The sequence below is a fragment of the Serinus canaria genome, chromosome 2 (genome assembly GCF_022539315.1).
Source record: "Serinus canaria isolate serCan28SL12 chromosome 2, serCan2020, whole genome shotgun sequence".
Classification (NCBI taxonomy): domain Eukaryota; kingdom Metazoa; phylum Chordata; class Aves; order Passeriformes; family Fringillidae; genus Serinus; species Serinus canaria.
The window spans coordinates 54,247,413-54,273,073 of NC_066315.1; positions in this window are offsets into that span (position 1 = coordinate 54,247,413).

The following is a 25,661-nucleotide window of genomic DNA, read 5'->3' on the forward strand; positions in this document are numbered from 1 at the left end:
ATTATTTTATGTCTTTCTACTCTAGGAAGAAAGGTTTAAAGATTTTCTCATGCAGTAAATGTTTTGCAGTGGCTGTATAATGGTCTGAGTAAGGGAAGATGGAGTCAACCTGCTACATGAAACAATTTTTAAAATACTGATAAGAAAAACCATAAAAAGGTGGAACTGGCAGTCATATTCTGTGTGTGAAACAGAGGTCTAGACTAGAAAGCTTCATCTCAATAGGCTGATTAAAAGCCTTTAGGCCTTCCTCAGAAATGACCTCTCCAGACTATAAAGCGCATATTTTTTTGTCAATTTTCTCTCTCCCCTTTATTCATGTTTTCCAAGTATGAATACTAAAATTGGTTTCAGAGCTTTGATGCTGGTCCTGCTAATGGAGGAGAAGATGAAGCCACACTGATGAAAGTTTCATCATTTGATTCTATTTGTCTAACTCTGAACACTTCTTCCTCTTACAAAATCCAAAACCTCTGTCATTTTTGCGAGGCATGACCATTTTCATGATTGGTGTTCAACATATTCTGAAGACACAAAATGGGGAGCATGATTTTTTTTCGGTTACAAAGATGGTGCTTTCCCTCCTGATTCTTAATAGCCCTTTTATAAATGTGTGAGTTAACCTGCTGCTTTAGCTTCTGTTTCTGTTTTCAAAGCAGCACCTCTTCAGTGCCTGCTTTATCACCACAATAGCTCCTCTGTCATGTTCCAATAATCTTTATAATGCCATAGATCACTTTCTGCTCTGTTAGTTCATGTCCTTCTGTCCTATTGCTCAGTTTTTAGCCAGAAAATCTAGTCAGTGTCTAGCCCAGTCACGTTTGAACTGTTGCACCCTCTTAATCATCAATTACAAAAAAATAACCAAAAAATAGGCCACCCATTATGAAAGTACCCTCTTCCATGGTCTTCCAAAATTTGGAAGTGTTCAGAACTTAGCATCTCCAACCGGTTGGAAAGGTATTTTGTGTCTTCCAAATTGCAAAGTAAGAAAAGAAATCTAGTTTTTAATTGCTTTTTAGTCTTCCCATGGGCTTAGAACCAAGCACAGGCTGTGAAGAAAGAGCCTTTATCAGCTTTCATGAGTAAGACAGGAGAGGAAGGCTTGTTTAGAGAGCTGTCAGACTAGGAACACCAAGATTTTATGGCACTTTCTTGAAGTATGAAAGCAGAGTAAGCAGAGCCTCATCGTGGCACACGAACAAATGAGGCAGAATCTCGTCACAATCTGCAGGTGTTTTGTGCACCAAAATCTCCTAACTCTGCCTTCTGGCCCCAGGGATTCACAATTCCATTCCTCTGCAGACCCCAGGAGGTAAGGCAAGGAGCACAGCAGCTCTGAATGCACAGAAAAAAGTGGAGGTTCCATCCAGCAAAGGCCAGGGAAGCAGACAGCAGCAACAGTGCACTTCTATACTTGACTTTAAACTACAAGGGTAAGAGTCTGAGCACTTTTGCTGCTAGATAATAAATATATTTTTAAATTCTTGGGTAGTACGCCCTTCTCCAATTGTTGTTTTTCCTGCCTGCACTTCTCCAAAATATCTACAGTGATGAGATCTTGTTTGCACTTCTATATAAAGTACTAGCTTTATTGAAATGTGATCTGCATGTTTTCAGCAATATTTTATTACAAACTTCCAGAGGAACACATATCCCACTATATGAAAAGCATACTTCCCTTGCATAAATAAGATTCAAGTTTTATTAAAAATCAAGATGCTCCATAGTATAGCATGAATTATTAATTTTATTTCCATAACCATAGTCATAAGGTATTTCCTAAAACACAATGCAAAATATAAAGGAAATATCACAACCAAGTTTTAATAAGTTAGAGGCTTAAGATAATAAAATCAATTATTTTACAAAAGGTAGCTTAAGGCAGTTTTGATACATGTCACTGATGACTCTGTAGAAAATCTGTGTAATGGTGATGAAACCTTGGTGAGATTCTCTCCCTTTTTTTTTCCCAGATAAATTTGTCCACTGCACAATGGATGGTTCAACAGTCTGGAGTCTTGTCCTAGAACTATAATACTTCCCAGTTCTTCCATTGTACCTTTAGCATTGTGTCTCAGTTTAAAATTCCTTGAAATGAAATTATTTTCCAGGATACAAATAAAGGTTTAAAAAGAGCCTTTCTTTTGACCAGGCATCTATGAACATAGAAAATTGAGCAAGATGGCCACTTCCCTTTAATCCAACCAGTGGAGACTCTCCCTACTAACTAAACTGAGACTAAGTGCTGTGTCTAGGAAGACAAGTCTATAGCAAATGTCTCCTGAGCATTCTACCCTTTCAATGCTGCAGTTTCCTGTGGGTAGGAGCTGCTGATCATGACACTGAGAGATTTGGTAGTTCTGCAGTGGTTGATATGCAAAGCCAGAGCCCTTTCTCTTGTGAAGAAGTTAACCACAACCTCACAAATCTCTGCATTTTTGCAGTCATTGCTAAAGTAGCACCAGGGAGAAGCTGCAAAACAACAACAGCCAGGCAAGAAATGCCTGGTCATGTGAAAAATAGAAAGGAATCACTGAATCTGAGATCGAGATTCCATCTTTGTCCCCTCTGATATCTTAAATCCAGACACTTTTGATTGTCTTCTATTGCATTTCCCATAGCACTTCAATGGAAATATCCTCTTTCACAGAGGGGTCATCAGTCACACTGATGAGATACATTCCCATGAAGCAGACAATACTGCAGAGCAGGCTGTCATGGTGGAGTGCAATTTTTGGAGTTTAGAAGGAGAGAGCTGGCTGTGTTAATGCTGCTGTTGACCATCTAATCTTCAAAAGCATAGTGCAGATATGCTGTCCATGTACAACAGCTTAACCCACACAGAACACTGAAGCTGAAGATAGGTAGGACGACACTTAAAATTTCTCAGCTTGTGTATTCTTTCTCCAGTAAGCACCCATGCAAAATGCCTTGTGGGATCCAAATATCTGTTGAGACTTCTGAGTTAGGTAGGTATCACTTTCCTTTCTTCCTAAAGTACTGTAGTCTTAATGGATCTCTAACTTAATTGCCATATTTATTTAGAAGAAAATTTATGCATACACATTCAGCACCCCTCCCTTTATTTTCCTTCAAATATCCCTATTATTCCCACCCATTTCAAAGGAAGAGGGGAAAAACTATTTTCTTGTTTTGCACCTAGATACTCCTATTTATAGATTCCTGATACAAAGAGATGCTAAAAATGCCTCTGTGTGACAGCTGGGAAATGAGAAAAGTAGATGAGTTTATTTTTAGGAAAATAAAAACCCTGCATAAAAAGAAAAGAATATAGTGGGTCTGCTTTGTGTATTGTGTTTTGATTCCATCACTGCCTTCCTAATGAAGAATCAAGGAGAGACAGCACTGATGAGGAAATAGAGCATCAGCGCAGAAGGGCAAGAAAAACCTAACACAGTCTCAAAACCATAATTAAAAATGACTGTGGTGTGACTAAACCAGGGTTCTTGTTGAAATTAAAAATTAATTTACTGGAGGGGTGATTTTCTTAAGCAGATGGGATGAGTAAGCTCTTAGCATAGGCCTTAAACATCATTTCTGTTGACATTTTTTTTTTCTAATTACTCCCCCTGCAGATTTTCAGCAATGAGAAATAGCCAGAAGAAAGGCTCTTGAGTGCTTGCACACCATGGCTGCCAGCAGAAACGTGTGACACTTTGAGCAGATCATCTCATGTCACTGTGCTTTAAAGTCAAGAGACAAGAGTGTTTGCACCGAAGCGTGAAGCAAGGTGCTGTCAAGGACTGCATTATGACTTTCTGCCTTCTGAGACCAGTTCCAATTGTTCCCCAAGCCCAAAGATTAAAACCATTTTGGACTTTTCCCGGGCTCTACCAGCAGCACATGCCAAGGCACTGTTTGCTGTCTGTGGGCAGGCACTGCAGGGCACATGTTCCTCAGAGACTTCCATGCAGAGTGCTCCAGTGGCACTGGGCCAGGGCCTCTCCTGCTGGTTTTCTTGGAGCTAGGGGTTCTGCTGTTCCACTGCTCACTACCCTCCCACACTGGTATAAAAGTTCAGAGCATGTCAGAGAATGTAGCTCAAACTTCTTGTGATGCTGCTGAAAGAAGGGCCAGCTGGTCAAAATCAGATCTCTCCTGTTACTGTGTGTACCACTAATTGTAATTTTGGCATCATTGGCCACATAAAGAGTAAGATTTTCTAGCAATCTCTACCACAGTCCTGTCCCAAAGGAAGCTCCAACAGATCAGAAATTCTTGTACCCAAAGAGTTCTCTCTAGTCCATTTTAGAGATAACCATTTGTAATAACTGTCTGGATCTAAGTGACCTCCACATTTCAGGGTGCTTGGATCTCCCTTCTACAAATCCTTAATGAAGGGTAACCATCTTTTCACCATCTAATGGTAAACCATCTTAGAAACTGTCCCTTCATAAGCATCAAAGGCCAGAGTAGAGAAGTGGGATTCAAAAGATCTCATCTCCATTGGAAACGAGACAGTCAAGGCAATGACAATAATTTGGACAAATTCCTTTGGATAAGTGCAGTGTGAACGCTGCAGAGCACGTAGCCATTGAATCCAAGCAAGGCTCTGATAAAAAAGCTGAAATTGTAAACAGCCTGCAATCAGTACATTCTCTCTTTCAATCCTGTGCTCCTATTCTACGCACCTCTTCCTCTTTCAGTGACCAAAGCTAACACTTGACACTACTAATAGATCAGCTTCACTTACATATGCATGGCTAACTAGAACTCCAAATAGCTGATGGATTTAGAGAGTGGAGAAGACACTGTTTCTTAAATGCCAGAGAAAGAGAGACAATGTGAGAGAAGAAGCTGCTGTGCTTTACATGAAATCTCCAGTAGCAATGGGGAGAGAATGAATGTTGGTTATTACAAGGGTAAAGATTGCTCAGGCATTTAAGGTGTACATGATAAATCCCTACGAAGTCCATGCTTCATAACACAAAACTATAAGAAATGGGTCATGAATCCATGTTTAAAAGTGCTGATATGTATTGGAAAGCACTTTCTCAAGACTTACCTGCCTTTAAGAGCACTCTACTGGTGCTAATCAGCTATTTTGAAAAAAATAATTCAATCTTAGGTATTGTTAAATTAGCTTAATGGGAATGCTCATCTCCTACTGAATGTTAATTAGTAGCTGCCAGCTTTTTCACATGCAGGTAGAACTGCTGCAAGAGCAAACTTCGTTATGCCATTTTCTAACTTTTGACTCTTTTACTTCACAATTTGAATGACAATTTTAGTATGCAGCAAGGGAGTTGGACTAGGCGATCATAAAAGATTCCTTTGCACTCAAATAATTAAATATTTCTGTGATATATATGTTTTCTATTGTGTGTACAATATATTTGAAGGAAAAAAAGGACCTCAATATTACTTTTACTATTAATTTTGTGAATACCATGGTTACTTTATTAAAAAAATGTTGCAAGTTTTAGTTTGCTGTCTGCTTTGTTCTTTTAATCTAAAGCCGTTTTTAAAAAGCAAATCCCTTCAGAAAGCTTTGTTGACACCAAAGTCTGGTGTTGACTTTACCAAGAAAAAAATGGAACAGACTAAAAAAACCACACCACACGTTTATATCCTCTTAGTCTAGTTGCTCTCTGCATGTGACATATTTTTATTTTCCTCCAGATATAAAAAAAATTGGGGACTGCAGTGAATCATGGACTCCCCTAGAAAACCACTGGATCTTTCAAAAATTTGGTTATTGAAAAGCTACCTTTTTTTTTTTTTTTTGTCTCACTCCAAATCCTAAAGTTTTTAATCACTGTTTCCTTTCCCGTATTTCAAATGCTGCATTTAACCAAAGAGCAAACACTCTATCTTGCTGTGGATCCATGTAGTGGTGAATCCTGAGGAAGTTTAAGCAGACCTGGATGAGCTGTACAGTGTGCACTGCATGAGATCAAGTAGACACTTGTTGTCTGTGACCTGAACTGATAGCAAAGTCACATTATGAGCCCCGAAGGAATCACACAAATTGGTGTGGAAAAGTGTAACACACCCAGTATTAGTGAACAGGGGTGGGTAATATTCATGGGAGACCATGAATATTACCAAGTGTGGGAAACAAAGAATATCCAAAGCATGGTAAATTCCTCATAAAAATGGAAGGAAAAAAATATGTTATGAAAAATGCATTAAATTGAAAGCAGACACAGCATGGTGTTACCATGGAAGCAGTTTCCCACATGACTGCAAGATCAGCAACAAGTGCTACAGAGAGAAACAGGGAGCAAAATGTCACCAGGTTAAGCTTAATTATCACACTGGCTTATAAAACAATATATATACATATTTAAACTTACCACAGTTTTTATTCCCTGTAATAGAAAGTTAATTATTTCCAAGCTAAACTATATCAGTAGACATATATAGTGAGAATGAAAAAAAAAAAAAAGAAAAGGATAATTGTGAAGAAAAGAGTAAAAGTTCTTTGTCTTGGTATTGTTTAGCAACTAAGTTGGAAAGTAATTTTTAATCATCCTTTTTCTATTTCCTGATGAAACTCCTACAATATACAATCTAATAAATAGAATAAAAAGTAGTATTTTATGTTCAGAGGCAGCTTCCTAGGAAATATAAGATTAAAGTGGGTTGCACTATTAATCTTGAAACTCATAGCCTATGAAATATCCCAGACACTAAGATTCAGGACTAATTCAGAAAGAAAAAGAAAGTATGAAGAAAAGTATTAAACTTATAAAACAGGAAATTGTATTCAGACATTGTACATGGTAAGTGAAAGTAAAAAAAAATTATTAACATGGCTGACACTGACTAGATCTATGAGACATAAGAATAAGGCAAGACATTATTAATAGTTTATGATGAGCTCTCTGAGGAGCTAATACTTCAGTTAGCTAATGCTCCCATTTTTAAATCTTGACCCCAGAGCAGGGCTTTAGATGAGACAGGTACGTGGAGAAGGTTCTGTGGTAATGAAGATTACAGGAAGATATTCACTTAGCCAGTATTCATAAAATTATGGATTATATCCACTTCCACTTGATACTGCCTTTGTAGGTATTCTTCTGAGGTCTAAATGCAAGGCACATGTGAATGCCAGGTTCCTGTTTCCTAGGGAAAGGGAGCTGTATCTCTACTGCAGATGAAGTAATTCTTATTCCTTCATACTAACTATGCAGAAGTATCAACAACAAGCAGAATATTGTGCTAAACAAGAAAAAAAAAAAAGGATTATTTACCTTGCCCTATTCTACTCCTTGCAAAAAATTTGTCACAATTAAGAGGTTTCTTGGACACCATTCCAAGCTTTCTTGTGGTGATCAACATTACCCTGCATTCACCAAAATGAAGAAATGCATTGCAGTGGCGAGACACATTGGCACAAGGGGCAGCAGTTCAGAGGATTTCATCCAGTCAAGGGTTATGATAAGAAACAAAACTCATTGTTTATGCTACACAATGTCCCACAGCCACAGAAATAAATCATATGTTGTGCACACCTATTTGGACAAGGATGCCATACGTGCAGGTGAGACATTTCTATCTGCGGTCACAAGCCATCACTCACTCAACTAATGGTGCTCACTCAACTAACAGTGTTTCTACAGCAAGTGTTGCATTTTAGTTGGGGTTTTCTTCCCTTCTTTCTTTTTTTCTCCCCATTTTATTTTTTGTTAATGCTGAAGCATAGAAGACAAGACAATCCCTTGGCATAAATTATGTTGGCAGGGACGCAGCCAAGGAGCCAAGGATTTGGATCAGAAATTGATGATGTGCATAGCTAAAGGTCAGAGCCATGAATACAAACAAAACTGTCACATTCTGCTATATCACTGATGCTACAAGCATATTGACCACAACAGTGAGAGATTTCACACTCTACTAGTCTAGATACAATCCAGGAAAGGGTTTAGCATTAAAAAAATTACTCCTTTTTTCCCCATCATATAGTTTATGGAAGGAACATGACAAATTACTGTAGTTAAAATTGACAGCATTGGTCTTGCCCAGTGGAATACAAGTGTTGACACTTGACAGATTAGTAGCAAAGAATGTTCAGTGTGATTTTTTTTTTTAACTGAAGGCAAGGATGAGACTTTCACAGTTTACAGTAACCAGACAGAAGTGTGACACCTGTCACTTTTTGTTTTACTTGAGGAATCCTAAAGGATTGGTTTAGTATCTTTATTTTATATCAGAATTCATACAGTTTTCTGCCTCTTACATAAATTCATCTAGAAAATAAAGCAATTTTGACATGATCTAATGGAAGCTTTCAAAATTTGTAGCAGAGCAGAAAGATGATCAAAAGAAATTTCTCTTATGGTGCAGGCTTCAAACATGAAGGGAATAATTTACAGTTAAGACATGACAAGTGATGGAAATAAGAAATGACAATTCAATTCATGGTACCTCCAGATTTGTTTGGAATCATAGACAAAAAAAAGTGATGAAGCTTATTTATTTTGATATATGAGTTATGAGGAAGATCTGAGATTTATAGATCTCTGCATAACTTCATTTTCTGTAATTTCTGTTTTACTGACATAACTTACCAACCTTGGTTTCTGTTCATAGCATGATCAAGGTATTGTTTTGCATTTATAATAGATCCTTTAATTTGGAAAGTGAAATCTTAGGGTACTTTTTCCTTTCTAGGCATCCAGTATTAAGTCTGTGATTAAACACAGGGCTCTTAGGTACAACTTCTAAAAGTGTGCATCTTAAAACCAAGTATTGTTGATAGAAAGCAGAGGACAACATAATTCTTTTCTCCCTTTGGTCTGACAGAAGGTGTGACTGTTGAGAGCTAATATAAAACCCATCTACTTACTTAGTCTGTTTCCTGAGTGAAATAACCAAAAGGCTGGATTGGGTGAATTTTCCTGGGATGTACTAAAGCTTTTTTTTGGTAACATTTGTGATATGTAGTGTTTCATATTGTGCTTTTTATATCTTTTGTGCTAGTGTTTGACAGATATATGTAAAATTGAAAGTTTAGTAAATAGGATGTGAAATTTCTAGGAAAAGAGCAAACTGTGCTAATCATACAGATAAGCAACATTTTCCATTTGTATATGCCAATATTGCAGTTCTCAAATTCTGTTGCTTGCAAGCTCATGGTTTTGTTTGAATCAGAACTGTAACAAAGAGTATATGATAGCAAGTACCATTCAACACCATCAGAGAGGTCATGGGACTTATTCCACCACTTCTAATATTATACATCAACATTGTAAGATTTCAGCTTGTTTTTCTTCTTTCTTAAGGAGCAACCTGGGATATATTAATGGAGCATACATTTGCAAAGTAACATGAGATAAAGGTGCCATTTGAGAGAGATCAAACACTGAATGAGAGTCCTTAATTTTTATAAAATACCTGATTATTGCCCTAGTAGTGAATGTTTGGTCATATCAATTGCCATAACAGTTGTGATTCAGCATCACTCAGCTCAGTTGTTTTTAAAAGCAGAAGGTAAAAAACAGATCAGAGTTTAGCATTTAAGACTAAAACCAGCTCCAATTCTTTCAATATCCATTTGATATTATCTGCTGTTTATGTTCTTAGAGTGTTCAGAGATATGTTGTACTCTTTCTAGTGAAATTGTACATTTCCTGAACAGTAAACCACTAAAATGTGAAAAGATTTTCTGGAACCTCAAAATGACAATAGACAGAGCTGACAGTGCTTGCATGGTTAGAGAAGACAGCTCTGCAGATATCCCTGTGTATGTGCTAGGTTGCATAAATACAGCTATTGGTTTCTACAATATATAATGAATTTTGGTTTTTTGTTTGTTTGTGATGCTGAATTACATTTTATATGGAATTTTACAGACATGTATTCTTTATTTAAATCAGAAGCACTTAACCCCAACTTCAGAGGATAATTCAGATAGTTGTTTGGCAAAAAAGTCCATATTAAGAACCTATATTCATTGGTCAACTGAAACAGGACAACATGTCATTGCTGTATCCTGTCAGAAATGTATTCCTTTGCTGATGACAAAAGAACTCTGTAATGATCAAACAAGTCTAGAGTCTGCAATAGAAACAAAATTAGTTTTTTAAGGGGAAATGAGACAAAATGAAGTAAAGAGAGACAGTAAATTATTCTACTATTCTTCTGCTCAGTGACATTTCCGCTTTAAAACAAAGTATAAGAATTTCCAGTGACAAATGAAAGAAGATGATTCAAAAACTTCAAATTATCAGCCCTTGTCTTTTCCTGGTGTCTGATTCATGCTTGGTGCCTTCCCATCCCACTTGATCCTACTTTTCTCCAAACAGTGTTTACAGCTCCTCTGGTTCTGTCTGCTCTTAAAACTACAGGCACTGGGAGGTGCAATTTATTTCTTCACAGATGCAGATGTTTTAAGCATTTGATTTTGCCACTGTTGCCAACTTGATCCAGTGCTTTGATTTAAAAAAAGAGGCCAGGTAGCTCTCATACCCTAAGGATAGATGGAAGTTCAGGAGTTAAATATCAAACTGTTCAGTCTCTGATTGTCAATGTTTTTTGGGAAAAGCTAGTATTTTAATGTATTTTATTAGAATGATAGATAATACTTACAATTTCAATGCAAACAAAACCTGTGAATGTGTTCTTTGTACTCAAGCTTTTCAAAAAACCAACTTCGGCTCTGATTGACACAGAATTAATAAATAGATTCCAAGAGAACTGTGTTTTTTCAGTGTTTTTCATTGTTCTTTAAATGTCATCACTTTTCAAATATGCTACTATTGTAATAAGTCATTTGGTATGATTAATCAGTTGTCATTGAGCTGAATTTAGCTACCCATTTGGCAATATTAACTGCTCTTTTTAAAATCCATTTTATTTTCATGTTATTTAGGAACCAAGAACCATCAATTTGCTTGTTACATTTTCCCAGTTATCATTTGTTCAAAGATTTGGGTCTTCTTTTTTCATCATCTTTGCTATTCTTTACTGTCTTTCACTGAATTTCAATTCTACTGAGCAAGAAATTTTGAAACATGCATTTTAAGGTCATATAACTAAACATTCAATGTAAATTAAATATCTAAATATTATATATTAAAAATTATAGAATTTTTACTTATAAACTTTTTATCTAAAGACTTTAGATATATAAACTACAAAGCACTTGACCTTAAAGGATGGAATTTCCTAATAAACTAATTAGGAAAAAAAAATCCCTGACTGAAGCAGCTCTCTAAGTACTGGTCTAATGGAATAGAATATTATACTTGTCAGAACTCAACAGACCATCTAGTAAACCATTTAAAAAGTATCTCTACCTCCCCCCCTGCTCTTGGGCATGGCATCTCAACAGTGGGAAGTAGATGAGGGCAAGCAGAGTTAAATATCCATGGTCAGAAAGCTTGAAAATGGCATTAAGAGAAAGGAAATTTGAATGTGATGAAAGTAAAATGTAGATGCCCAGTGGAATTCTATAAGAGCTCAGATAAACAGCTCTCCAAGTACAACTGGACCTCAGCATATTGAAAATAGCTATGAGTTAGGCCACTTTTGTTTGGGAAGGAAGGTTGATTGAAAAGAGGAGTCTCCTCCATCTGCTTAGTTTTGACAAAAAGTAACAGAGAGTCACCCTGAAGAGCTTTGAAGTGGTGAATGTAAGCCTATTTCCTGCCCCAGAGTCCATATGGAGAGGATGTCTGCACCATTCCAGCATCTGGAGAATAAAGAAGTGCTTCCTTCTGCAGAGTATACCTTCCTATGCATAAATGATCTGGCGACCTGAGTCACATATTTTAATCTAGTGCTCCCCCACGGCTAAGACCTGTATGTTCTTCCTCTTACACAGGGTTGAGTTTGTCTCCTAATCACATACTGCAGTCCTGGAAGTTGCAGCTCCATTTTTCTTGCTTTCTTATTGTAGATTGCAATTGATGATCTGTAAGAATTACTCCCATACTGAAATTAAATCACTGGAACTGATCTCTTACTTTTGAAAAAGAAAAGCATAATGCTAAGATCCACACACCTGAGGCTAAAATATTTCACTGGAATACTTCTGCTCTTGGATTTCAAGCACAATAGATCAAATTTATGTCTTGCATAAGTCAGTTCTGAGAGCAGGAATAGTAATAGCAGGGTAAATACAGGAGTGATCCCCTATTGGCACTTCCAGCTCTGATGGTGAGACTTTCCCACGTTTTCCTCTGTTCTTCCATAAAATGCATACCAGAAGTATTGCATAGTTTGTCCAGTAGAGATATTGAAAATGCTGAAGTGACTTCAGAGATTATATTTCATTTTCAAGGGTATGTTTAAGTTCTGTCTTTCAGAGTCTGAGGGTAGTGTTTGAGAAAGTCTTGCCAACACAAAATTTAAGTTGAGAAATCCCTAAGTGCAGAGGTTTATATTTTGTGAAAGGGTACTTTAAATTTCCACCTATGCATATTTCAATCACATCATTTACATTATCATCACATCCCACCCACTGGCATTTTGTTGACAATATGGCACCTCTTTATAGGAATATATCTTGTTTTCTAGAACTTGATGAATCTTTCTTCTTAACACATATAGTCCTGTATAACTGCTGGCCACTGACCATAAGCAGATTCTATATAATAATTGTATATCAAAGCTCTCACATAAAAATAATAGCACTAAATTGCAGAGTCAGGCACTGAAATATTTGCAAAGGCTAGATTTAATGTTACTAGGGAAATGTAATTCACATGCTAGTGAGGATCCATTATGGTACAGCATTTAATTATATGATCTCATTCTATTTTTCCACAGGACTTCTTCTTCATTTGAGGTACAGAATGTAAGCCACTTACTTAGTCAGCAGCAATTCAATATTTTGCTTTATTCCATTTGTTTTATGATCCCACAGTTTATTTACTGCACACTATTCAAACTGTGCTTGGAAAACATAATACTTAATTTTTCTTAGACTTTTTCATAGAGCTCATCTCTGTAATATATTAATGCTTCACTAACACTCATAAATGAATTTGTATAGCATCCCTTTGTGATAAAGTGAGAAATAAAAGCATGTAGAAACTCAGGTTAAAAAAACCCCTCTTTATGTATTATCACTATCATCTATTACTAATCACTATTATCTATTATAATTGCAAATCAATGTAAAACAACTCTCTTTTTCTAATTGCCTAACCTTATGTTGTATTTTACATGTTCAAAAATAATTCTACTTTCATGCTGTGTGTGCTCAGTTCTTCTGCAAATAAGATATGGGAATTGGAAGTCAAATTCCCAGAAAATAAAGACTGTATGCTTAGTGACCACCTGAGTAAATTTACTGGTTACCTACTAACTGCTAATCACATTGGGTTTCTCTGACATGTGCAAAGATAGGATCCTAGAATTTTACTGATTCAAAGACCTTTTGTTAACAATGCTCCTTTATTCTGTACACTTTTAGTTCAACACCAGACAAGTGTAGGTCTTATGAAAAACTGCTGAGTTTTACCCAAATCTGATCAAATATATTCAATTAACACGCCAAATTTTTTGCTGGTAAAAGTAGTATCTAATGCTATGCTTGTAGAATACAGCATAAAATGGACATTTAAGCTATTAATTAAGGTTGCAGGTAACAGACTAGAACTTCCTCAAGGGGGGCAGCAGAAGGGAAGGTGTTGATCTCCTCTCTCTGGTGACCAGTGATAGGACACAAGGAGATGGAAGGAAGCTTCATCAGGGGAAGTTCAGTTTGGCCTTCAGGAAAATGTTTTTCACTGAGAAGGTCCCTGGTCACTTGGAACAGCTTCCCAGGGCAGTGGTCATGGCAACAAACCTGTCAGAGTACAAGGACCATCTGGATGATGCTCTTACTCATATGGTTTAAAGCTAGGTAGTCCTGTGAGGAGCAGGGAATTGAACTGAGTGACTATCATGGGTCTGTTCTAGGTTAAGACTTCTTCTACCTGACATCCCAGGTCTGACTTGCTGTTCAGGTATGTCTTTACATCCAAAGCTTGAGTGTGAAGTAAGCTGGATCTTCAGAACTTGCTTTACAGCAGTATTTGAAAGACCATAGCAACTATAGTAAACGTAAGATTTCAGCTTAGGTCCTCAAAGACCTAAATTATGTTTTGAAACCCTGAACAACGCCCTAATGTAAAATCAGATTGGCCCTATGTCATTTCCTGTTCATTAGGGTTAAACAAACTCTCCTACTCTCTTTGTTAACAAGCTCTCAGTTTTTCCATCATTGTGTTTGGTCCCTACCTTTCCATCAGCTCTGACTCTCATTCTTCTGCCCATCCTTTTCTTCAGCTTCTTGTTTGGTCACAAATTCCCTTAAACCACTTGATCATTTGCTGCTTTCCATCATTTTTCCAGTAGGGATATCTTGACACTCTGGTTCCCTGTATCCTTGACACTCTGGTTCCCATGGCACCTCTTCTCAATTACTTTTTTTGCTTCATTCTTACCACCATCCCCTGCATTGAATTTAGGTGACTCCTCTTTTAAATTGTTCTCTGCCATGGTACAGTGCAAGCTAGAAAAAATTAGTTTGCTGTTCTTAGTGGTGATACCTGCATGAAGATCCTACCAGGACACAACTAATAGTTCTTAACACTACAGGGAAAATTCAATTCTATAGAATATTCAATACTGGAAAAATGTTGAAGAATATAGCTATAAACACCTATCTGGTTTCTCCACAGAAAATGCAAACTATTTATTCAAAAGCTTATACTTTGAACTAGTGCTGACCTATCAGCTTTTATCTCCCTTCTCTGGGACATGAAAAAAACAGAACTTAACAAAGAAAGGATTGCCATAATTTGGCCATGTGAAGGAAGGAGGTTGTATTTCAAAGGATTTATATAAAAAATAGTAGGCAGAGTGAAGATAGAAGTGTTCTTCACTGAGATTCAAATCAACCTTTGTCTACACATCATCTATCCTTTTACAACCTCCCTAAGAAAATTACAGCTCAAAGTCTTTTTGGAAAACCAAAAGACTTCAAATGCTTGAATACAATTTTAAAACATCTGCAGTAGTCCTTGCAACGAAGCAAAATGTAGTGACTCTCTAAGAGTGTTTCAGCATTAACTCAAAGCAGAGGATACAGAATGTGACTAACATCAGTCCTGTTAAGAGATATCTCCATCAACAGAGACTTGCTTCAAGTCCTCACCTAATTAACAGCAATAACAGCCTTGCTCTTAATGTTTCTGTGACAGTTTAACACACAGGCCAGAGAATCAGTCTCCTGGAGTTAATAAGGCTCATTTGCATTCCTTCCAAGGATCATCTGCTAATACAAATAAACTAGGTAGCAGGTTCAAATTGTAGTGAGCAGAAGAGGAGGTAATAAGTTAATCCCATCTTTGAAAAATCTAAACTAAATGGCTTATTTCTTTGTAATTACATTGTGCTTTCTTAGAGCTACAGAAAAATTATGACTCCTTAATTATTAAGAAAGTCAGCAATATAGTCCGACCTTAAAATACAAGATTTCACTCACAAGTGGTAAAGAATTGGGGTTTTTAATCCTGTAGTTCATCCAAGCATCATTGTGGGAGACATTTCGGTTTTGCTATGTTGCATGGAAGAGGAAAAATGTTCTTCTACACTTGAATTTATTTTATTATTTAAGTGGATTTAAATTCATTATGTACTCATTAGTTTTATGCCAGTAGACTCTCATTGAGTTATATAAAGCAATTAATAATATATTTTATTTTAATGAAAGGAAGACACAGATCTAGATTGGCCTGTCTAGGTGACAGTAACTGAAACCTAGAATATGAATGGCACTATTTTCATAGCTTGATCTTCATCTTCACATCCATGCTTTCCATTTTGGTGCTGGCCAGCTCAGACAGTTTGATTGGAAGGGAGGCAGAAGAAATAATCAGGAGAATAGACTTTTAAAATATTTCAGTTCTAAGCATAAAGGCTTGAACAGAAACTTTATAAAGTGAGAAGGTAACTATCAGAAAATAATTTCTCTTACAATTCATGAACACCAAGAAAGCAGAATCTGTTTGTTAACAGCTTACTGTGGAAAGAAGAAAGTCTTGGGAGAAATATATGGAATTTAGTTTTATCTCTGAAACAGGAAACATGGTAGCTTCTCCTTAAGAAGTTTCTCTTGCCAATTACAGTCACTTATTAAGGGTTCATTTAAAAAATACAGGCATAATCTGGAAACATAACATCATTTCACAAAGAATTTAAAAGCAAAGAAATAAATTGGGAGGGACAATCTATAATCCAGAAACCCAGCACATGTCTTGAGCTGCATCTTGTAAAAGGACAATTATCAGTAGGAAGCATAAGGGCATACAGCAGGGAGTAGGGAGACAATGTTATTATAAATATGTATTATTCATCCTTTTTTTTGTCTAAAAAGTTCACTGCTTTTGACACATATGTAGCTAGTTTGCCATCTGATATGTTAAATTATTAAATGAATAATTAATATAATTAATAAGGTTATTCAAAAGTCTTCCCTTTTTCTCTCCCTTTCTTTCAGTTACTTGTGTTTGGTGTGACCAAGAGCTGAGAAAATTCTCTACTTCTTTTGTCTTCTTTGCTTCTATATGCAAAGTTGTTAAAAGCTCTAAAGCTTTAAAAATATTTTCTGTATGCAGATGTTTTGTTTTTTACAAATAACACTGCCAGAGATCTTCAAATGACAGGGTGTGTAGAGGCAGGCATCTACTCACTGATGGGCAGAAGTCCAAGCACATCCAGCTAGCAGTGATTCCAAACCTCACGACTCATTTCTCAACTGAGTGCATGAGGAATCATCTCCGTGCCCATGACAGGTAGGTATTTTCCTTTGTGACAGGACCATTACTTAGCCCATGCTGTGTGCTTTTTAGTGGATGCCCCTTAATCAAATGTGTTGGCTTGGTTGAAAATTGCAGCTGATTCAGATTTCTGAACATCAGTCTGCTTTTTATAGAGAGATAGGTATAGATTTAAGCATCCAAGGTAACAATTTCCTTTGGGTGTTTTTCACAGTAGAAGCTGAAGTTCTTTCAGTTTTTAAGTAAACAGGGTCATCAATACGCTAAGGTATAAAAAATATAAGCTGCAGGAAAAAAATCACCCATCAGAAGGAATGATAAATAAAGAAGACATGATGAATTAAGAACTGTGTATTTACATCTCTCCTGAATGCAACTTACTTCAGATTTTCAAACTTTGCTGCTTGCCCTGCAATACCCTAAAGAGAGATACTGTTCTTGTAGGAGAGGAGAAGTAAAAGTAAAAAACCTAGTGTGCTACTTCAGGCAGGAGGTTTCATTTGGAAGCCTCATTTTTGTTTGCAGAACCTAAAATTCTCCTGAGATTGACACCATATAACCTAAAAATCTCGATATATTATTTTGCACTTAGAAATCCATTGAGAAGAACAGAAAAAAAAATTTTATCTGTGGTCCTAATAATGAATAAATAAGAAAAAAATTCTATACAGATTGGGGAAATCATTTTTGATAACTTGTTACCACAAGGACCATACATGGCAAAAATGCTGGCAAAGTCAAATTGTTCCTTCAGTAAATAATTCTTATTTTTTGAGGTCTGAACATCTTCTGTCCTTTCTGTCTGCTTTGGAGACACATCTCACCTTAGTCTCATACCTAAGGGTCTGGTTTTAGACTTCCCTTGTATATATTGAAGATCTACTGTAGGCAGACTTCTTCAGTGTCATTGCCTCACAGTCCCCAGTCTGCTTTTCTGCATTTTTTCTATCCTTTAATGACTTCATGAAACTGCAGCTGGAACTTTGAGAACCATTTTAAGAGCTGTTGCTGAAATTTTGATGGTTTATTTTATGACACTTGCCCTTTACACTACTAAATTTGGAGCCGTTGCTTTTTCTGCCTATAAACTAACTTGGGTACCTGTAACAGCACAGCCATGCACTTATGTGCTTTTTACGCTATACTAAAAATGAGAAGTATTTATAGATGCAAGTGTCTCCCATTTTTACTGATGCAATCTCTATTATATTGAAAATAGTCTCCTGACTCTAGGTCCCACAGCAATTGCATGAGCCTGTCAAAATGCAGGACCTGCTTCAAGGCTAAGAAATCTACTAACAATAAGCAGAGCAGATGCACAGTTACAGAGGGTTAGTTAGTCTCTTTTGCTCCCTTCAGGGATGCATGCGTACAAAAATATCATATCACTTTTAAGACTTAAGATTATAAAAAAATAAATAAATAAATACAGTACTGCCTCAGAGTAATGTGACTTTCTATTTTATTTACCCTATAAGGTAAGCACCGAAAAATCCAGCCTGGTTTGTTTTCATGGATAACATTCCAGGTTGAGGCATGCCGCATCAAAGTCATTCCTACACTGATGACCCAAGCTAGATGTGCTTATCCAAGCCCCAGCTAAGCAGCAAGTTCTTATGAGAGGGAGCATGGATAAAGGCAGGGATTTAAGAGTCTACTGCTGGAGAAGAACAAAAAGTTTATAGTTGAGAATCAAGAGCTTAAGCACTACTAAAGTACACCAACTTCAGGGAGGTGTATCTGTCCCAAGTCAGAAACACCCTGTATCTAGTAGATATAATGGCAGGGAGCAGGACAAAGCATAAAGGAAGTAGCTTTGGTGCACATGAAACTACGGATTTTTGAAACAGAATAAGGAGTTTCAGGCAGTGGTTAATTCAGGGGTATTTTTTATAACTGATCTTTTCTGTCTTTTGAACAGTTTTGATTATTTGAAGTTTTAGGATCACTGTCTGTGCAAATACAGTATCTTTGACCTTCAATGGAATTGGTACTTTGAGGCAAACAAAACTCTTCAGGACAACAAGAGCCTGTGAACATAAAGGGAAAGTAGAGGAGGCAGCTGAGCCTTTTACTATCTCTGTGTATGTTAGAAATATCACTAAGAAGATATAAATTTTACTTCACATTAAATGTAGACGCATTTTGTACTCAATTATGAATGTAAACAGAAAAGAAAAGAAAAAATAATTGCCGGTGCTCTCAGTAAATTCACAGTAAGACAAAGCCTGATTATTGGTCTCAGTGGTAGAATTTCCTGTGTCTTTAGTCATACAGTCCCTTGCAAACTAAAACACAAGACAGTTTCCCAAATTTGTTGGAGACTTAGTAATTATCCACTTGTATTGGCTTATTTAAAAGCAAGAAGTATTGATATGGTAGATCTATTTTCACAGTATGGTGTGTAGTTTTGGTACTGAAAAATTAATTCTAGTAGGGGCACCAAAAATTATTGTGGGGATTAACACAACACTTTCAAATACACCAAAAAATTTTATACTTCTGTTTTCCACATTCTTCTCTTAATTTATTGCTATCATTCTGTCTAATGAAATGGGGCTGGATTCTAAAATTTGGCTGCTTTAATGGTAGAGCAACTCAATTCACTGGAGTTATTTTTGAGTTGTACTGATGTAAAAATATAAGGCCACCTCACAATTAAAAGAAGTGAAAGATTGTATCTGAAAATTCTTTTGTAAAGTGTCAAAGTGATATATTTTTCCTTCAGATTAAAGAGCACTGAAAGGTGGACACGGTCCCATATCTGCGTGGCAATATCTTTTACTTCTTGTTGTCTTACCACACTATTATCATTAGGAAGTTTTAGTTTAGTTCCAGAACCTGTTACTACTTCACTGCAATGTTTTTTAGCTCATCACAAATAAAAGTAGCTTAGTATTTTTGTGGTGCTTTTTTTTTTTTTCTTGCTTACATGTGAATGATAGTTCATTGTTTTTTCTCAGTTGTAGGCTTTCTCTTTTTTTTTTTTTTCCAGAAAAAATTCTCTCCTCTTTTTATTATCCTGGCATAGTTCTTATCTCAGATAATATATGATTGGTTTTTTTTGATAGTGAACTTTCAGTTGGGAAAAGAACAGAAAACACACTTCAGCTTTTCCTTTAGCAAAAGATCTCCTTATCTCCCTCAGTTCACTTCTGGCTGTTCTGAGTCACTGAACTCAAGAAATGAAAAGATCTTATTTTTCTCACATGAAGTTTCCTCAGACTCCCAGGTTTGAGTGTTTCTATATCACTAGCAGCTTCTCTGTAGTAATGTAAACATTTCCAGACTTATCTCAAAGTTCCTTCACTTTCACCCAGACACAGAATTGTATAAAGCTCCTCAGCTGGACGAGACAAACCCAGTGCCTTCAGCCACTCCTCAGTGGATGTGTCTGCCAGCCCCTTCCCCAGCTTAGTGCCCTCCTTGGGGCATGTTCACATACTACAACACCCTTTTTAAATTATGGGGTCCAGAAATGTGAACAATATCTGCAAAGGATCATGAGGGACTTCCCAAACTCTATCTAGAAACTGTTGGTGCTCCAGCACAGCCGAGCTCTTTGGAGGATACAATATTAGTGGGGCCTGTGTGATCAGAGGAGGGGCAATGTCTTCAAACTGAAGGATGTGGTCTCAGACTGGACATAAAGAGGAAATTTTTTATGATGAGGGTGGTAAAACACTGAAACAGTTGCCCAGAGGGGTAGCCCCATCCCTGGAAACTTTTAAAGGCCTTTTAAGTCCTTTCTAGTCCAAACTATTCTGTGATTCAATGATAATTCATGTTGTCATCCTAATTTGTGCTCCAAGCAGGTACATAAAAGTGAATGTGTAAAAAGAGAGGTGATTGATTTAAAACCTGCTCGGTACTTTTTGAAGTTGCGGCTTAATAAACAAAAGATGTTGAGGGAAACATTGGGCATGCATCTTCCTCCCAGAATTGGTCTGCTATCAAGTAAAGGGAAGTTTCCAGCACCTGGATGTATGCTGGATTTTTAAAATTATCATAATATAAAAAAAGGTATAATAACTAGAAATTAGCAGTACTGGATTTGTCAAACTTAGTGAGATCAATACATAATGAAGAGAATGTAGCCCAGGTTCACTAGGTCTATAATTCTACTTTATCCATATTTTTCACCATTTGCCTGCAAAACAGGCAAACAAACAACCACTTTTATACTCCTCTTTCTTTTTAGTTATTGAGACAAATAAAATCAGTGCTTATAACTTGTTTTCCTCAAAGTATGTTTGGTGTTTGAGCCATCATTGCATATAATTAGGGTATCAATCCTAAGATTCAAAAGGAGGGAAAAAGATTTTTGCCTCTGTGTTCTTCAGTTGGAGACAACATATCAAACCAAATTACTTTCTCACTTACACATGGGCAGTTCCTCTGAAAAAAATTTGGTGTTATGGGTGTAGGGGTGAGGGAGTTTGGCACAATAGTTTGTGACTGTGATATTGAAAAAGGCTTTTATATTTTAGACCCATGTAGCAATGTCATAATTTTTACAGAGAAATTGATTGAATTAATTCTCTCCTACTGCAGAATCTTCTGTAGGCTGTAGATAGAACTTTAAGTTCAGGACCAATTTTGTAGGTCCTGAACAATATGTTAGCAGGGAAAAGGTCTGCTGTCAGGACTTGAGGTAATACATAACATTTTTTTTACACAATATTTGCCATCTGTAGTGTAGTGTAGGATTTCACTTGACTAACAGATACATGTGGTTACTGGGTCATCACTTATTTCAGCATTTTAACTAACCTAAAATACAAACAATTTTAGAATTCATTTCATCTATGTTTGTTACAGCCCCTGGTATGCACAGGACCACTGGGAAGAGAGATGCACTGTAAATCTTGACTTGCAATCTCTGCTCAAAAAAGGTGAAATGAATGGCAATGTTACAAGTATGCAGTGCTTCACAAAATTGGATGTGAATAAATCAAGCATTGAGATGAATTATTTAATTTTCAAAGTTTTGTTGCACAAATAGTCTGTGTGAACATGCAAAAACAGATATACTGGCACTTCCTAACTCAGGGAATATGTAGCTAGTGAGGGGGAATGCATACACTCTAGCATGCACTAACTAGAGCAGTTTAAATATTTGAAAGGATATCATGATTATATTCTTCAAAGATATGGTGAGAACACACTTAGTGCATTTGTGATATTTTGTTTTTCTGGATGTGAGTACTCTGTAAGACTCTCAGTGTTGCACTCTGCAAGACCTGTCACTGCAATATAGCCACTGATCACAAGCCAAACCCATGACACCATCAGCACTTGTTTTTAAAAGTACACATTCTTTCAGCAAAGGAAATATTTGGAAAAGTTTCTCTTCCACAAGCTCTTAGATTCGATGCAAGCAAAATGTGGGAACTACAGAGGTGGTGTCTGTGAAGACAGACCAGGGGCTGCCCCGTGCCAGACACAGCTGGATACAGCAGTCATACCAAGGGACACAGATGAACACATCAGCCACCTTCATGTGTGGGAAAACTTATTTAAGAATGGCCACAAAATGCCACAGAGTAAAGAGGGCAGAGAGAAAACAGAGAGAGGATGAAGAATTAAAGGAAGGAAAAAAAGCAGGAACACCAAAGTCAGAGGAGAATAAAAAAGAGTTACTCAGCAGATCAGTAGAGCAGATATTCCAATAGGGGCTTCAGCCCTTTGTGGAGAGTGAGAAAAAAGGAGCAACTGAGAGAAACTCTTATGTCCTGATCTTTCCCTGAGCTGCCCATTATCTCACTGAGTGTAACCTGTGCTGATAAAAAGGTGGGAGTAGATCTGTCTGGAGTGGAGACAAGCCTGGGGAGGAAGGAACACTGTGGTCTCCCTTAGTGTGTGTACTCTTTGTTTCCAAATATCTGATTCAATACTTGAATACTTGTATAATTGACAATAAATTCACTTATATTCCCCAAGATGAGTCTGCTTTGCTCATGAGAGTAACCATAAGTAAACTCCCTGTCTTTACTTCAGTCTACAATTTGTGTTTTTCTCTGGTGTGGGGACGAGAGGGAGCAAGTTGTGAAAATGTTTGGCTGGCACTCATAATTTCTTGATGCGTTTTCCTAATTTTGTAATTCTTTATCATTGCGATTACAGAACAGTTTGTCTCATTTATAATACCCTCTTCCCTAAACAAATTAATTCAGAACCCTAAAATGGGGAAAAAATTTTACCTGTGGATGGACACTAGTTTTCTAACTGAGGTTCAAAATGATCATGCTCTCTTGAAGGGCTGACAAGCAATGCACACTGCCTAACCTACCTTCCAGTTCCACTTACCAATCTACATTGTGACACCCAAAACCAAGACCAAGGTGGAAGCAATTATTGTGTTGCAGCTGTTGCCATCTATTATTTTCAAAGCTTTGCATTCTGCGATTCATTCACAAAAATCCTATAAAGTATATAATAAATATAAAACTTCATATAGTGTTTAGTTGTTGTTTAGTTAATTCCATCCATTTCTTTTTTAATGACATCTTCCAGTAAATAACTGTACCAGTTTGAAGGCAAACTGGAGGGAGATTCCAAGTCAGAGCTACAATTTAAAAGGAAAATTAAATTAAATGCAATAGTACAGAAACAGTCCTGTAAGTGTGCTATTGCATTTATCCTGGAAGTCAGCATATAACCTGATACCCTGTCAGTCAGGGTGGTGGTAGCCATCTAATTAAATGGTGGCTGCAGTCCTGTTGGAGTGATAGATGTGCTTCTGTTGAAGCAGTGATCGATGTAGAACGATGTGGTCCTTGTCTGAAGGTGCAGTGGATAAGGCCCTCTGTGATGTTCCAAGCCTCAGACTACATCCAGGTAGGAATGTTTGGCTCCTCCCCCTGGGTGGAGCATCTCACAATGGGATGATGTAATTTTATCAGTCATGCAGTGAGACTTGATGGCCCATTAGCAGAAGACAGCCCCTGGAGACAGTTATCAGGAATGAGTCATGGATGAGATAAACACTGCCCCACCTGGTTTTGAAGAAGCAGTTTATGAAGATGGTGATAGAATACATACTTTGGTTACATCTTACATTGTAACATAGAACAATAACTTTGGAGTTGTTATAGTCCCAGAGGATGGCAGAAGAAAATGTTCTCTGGGATTGGATGGCTAGCTTTTTTTTGAAGGTTTGTAGAAAAGATAGCCAAAAGACCTAACTATTTCAGATATTCATGGATGGATGAATAGGGCTTAAAGACATTAAACTGACACAGATTTCCACAAAGTTCCATAGAATTTTAGACCCCAAACAGACTATAGCCTATGATATTTAGGGGCCTGAGGAGTAGACACTCCTGCTGATGACCTATATAATGCAGCTATAGGTAATGTAATATATGTAATATAGCTATGTAGTAATATGCTCCAAGTCAGGACACATTTCTGTATTGCTTTCAAACCTCAGCTGTCTACTCTGTAAAGCACATTATTAAAGGGACATAACTGAGGTAGCTTTGTGAGTCAAGATGAATTTTATAGGGTATAGCCTTTTGAAAACAGGATATATGGAATTGTGAGAATGTTGCATTACAATACTCATGTTTTTCACAAGACAAAATTTTGTCTTCAGTTACCATGGCAAATGCCTTCAAACATGAAGTCATTGGTACGTAGCTTCCAAGATGATTAGAGATTGGACGTCTAACTTTTTTTATACAGCTGGAAAATATATATTTAGACTGGAAGTATTCTGCTATCCTTGTTTATCTCCTCTTCCCCATTCTCTCTGTTCCCATTTCCACTCCCTCAAGAGTTTACAGAGTTTTAAAAACTGAAGAAGTAATTCTCCAAGAGAAAATAGTCTATTTCCCTTGTATTTTGCTCATTTTCTCACTCCCTTTTTAGCTTTTAGCTAGACACTGCTAGCCAGCCACCAAAGACTAGAGAGTGACCAATACAGTCATTTGACGTGAATGTGATATGTGCAGCTTCCTCGCTAGATTATTACTCTAGAGGTAGCTCTCTATTGGCCCTTAATTCTCTGTCTGTGCTTCACTGAACTGTCATTTGTGGTGTCCTGAATTGTCACAGTAATACTTTTTTGAAGAGGCATTTTCTGATGAAGACTCAATTGTTCATTCAAACAAAAAAAAAAAAAACCAAAAAAAAAACATTTTTTCCATAACATAATTTCCTTTACAGGCAATATTTATTTTTACCTTCTGACCACAACTGAAAGCTATTCCAAACTGGCCATTCTACAAGGGAAAACAGAAAATGCTATTACTCTGTTATCCATTTCTTGTTTTCATTGACTTTATTTCCTTTTTCCAGTGTTTTGGAAAATTAGAGTATAATGGTTCCATATTGGTCTACACAGGACCATTCTAATTTCCAATTTTCACTTTTCTCAAATGTATTGTGCCATTTGAATTCAAATTTTGCCAAATTTTTTTCTATTCTTGTTTGTTTTGTTAAAATCTCATTGAGGACAAATGCATACAGTGCTGGTTCCAGTCTAAAGGAAGCAAAAACTGCAAAAAAGTGATGGCATATTTGAAGAATTACTTTAAGAGAGGAAGGCAATCAGATATATTCTAAATGAGTAATACAAGATTTTTAGTGGCCTCAAAAAAGGTACCCAAATTATGAGAGAAAAGAAGTGAGCCTACCTAGGCACAGTAAAGTGCTGGGAACAAAACAAATTAATTCACAACAGAACAGCTAGTTTTGTGGTGCAGATTCCTCAAATTAGTTTTGAACCTGCATATCTCCCAAGGTGTTCTCTGAATAAACATCCTGAACCAGCTGAAGTCTGCCCTCTAGAAGTCCAGTGAAAAAGTTTTGTTAACGCCCTTCCTTGACTCACCAAACACTGAAAACTCCATTATTTCATGGTCAATGTCCCCAGCACAGTCTCTGAGCACCACACCTCCCAGCAGCCCT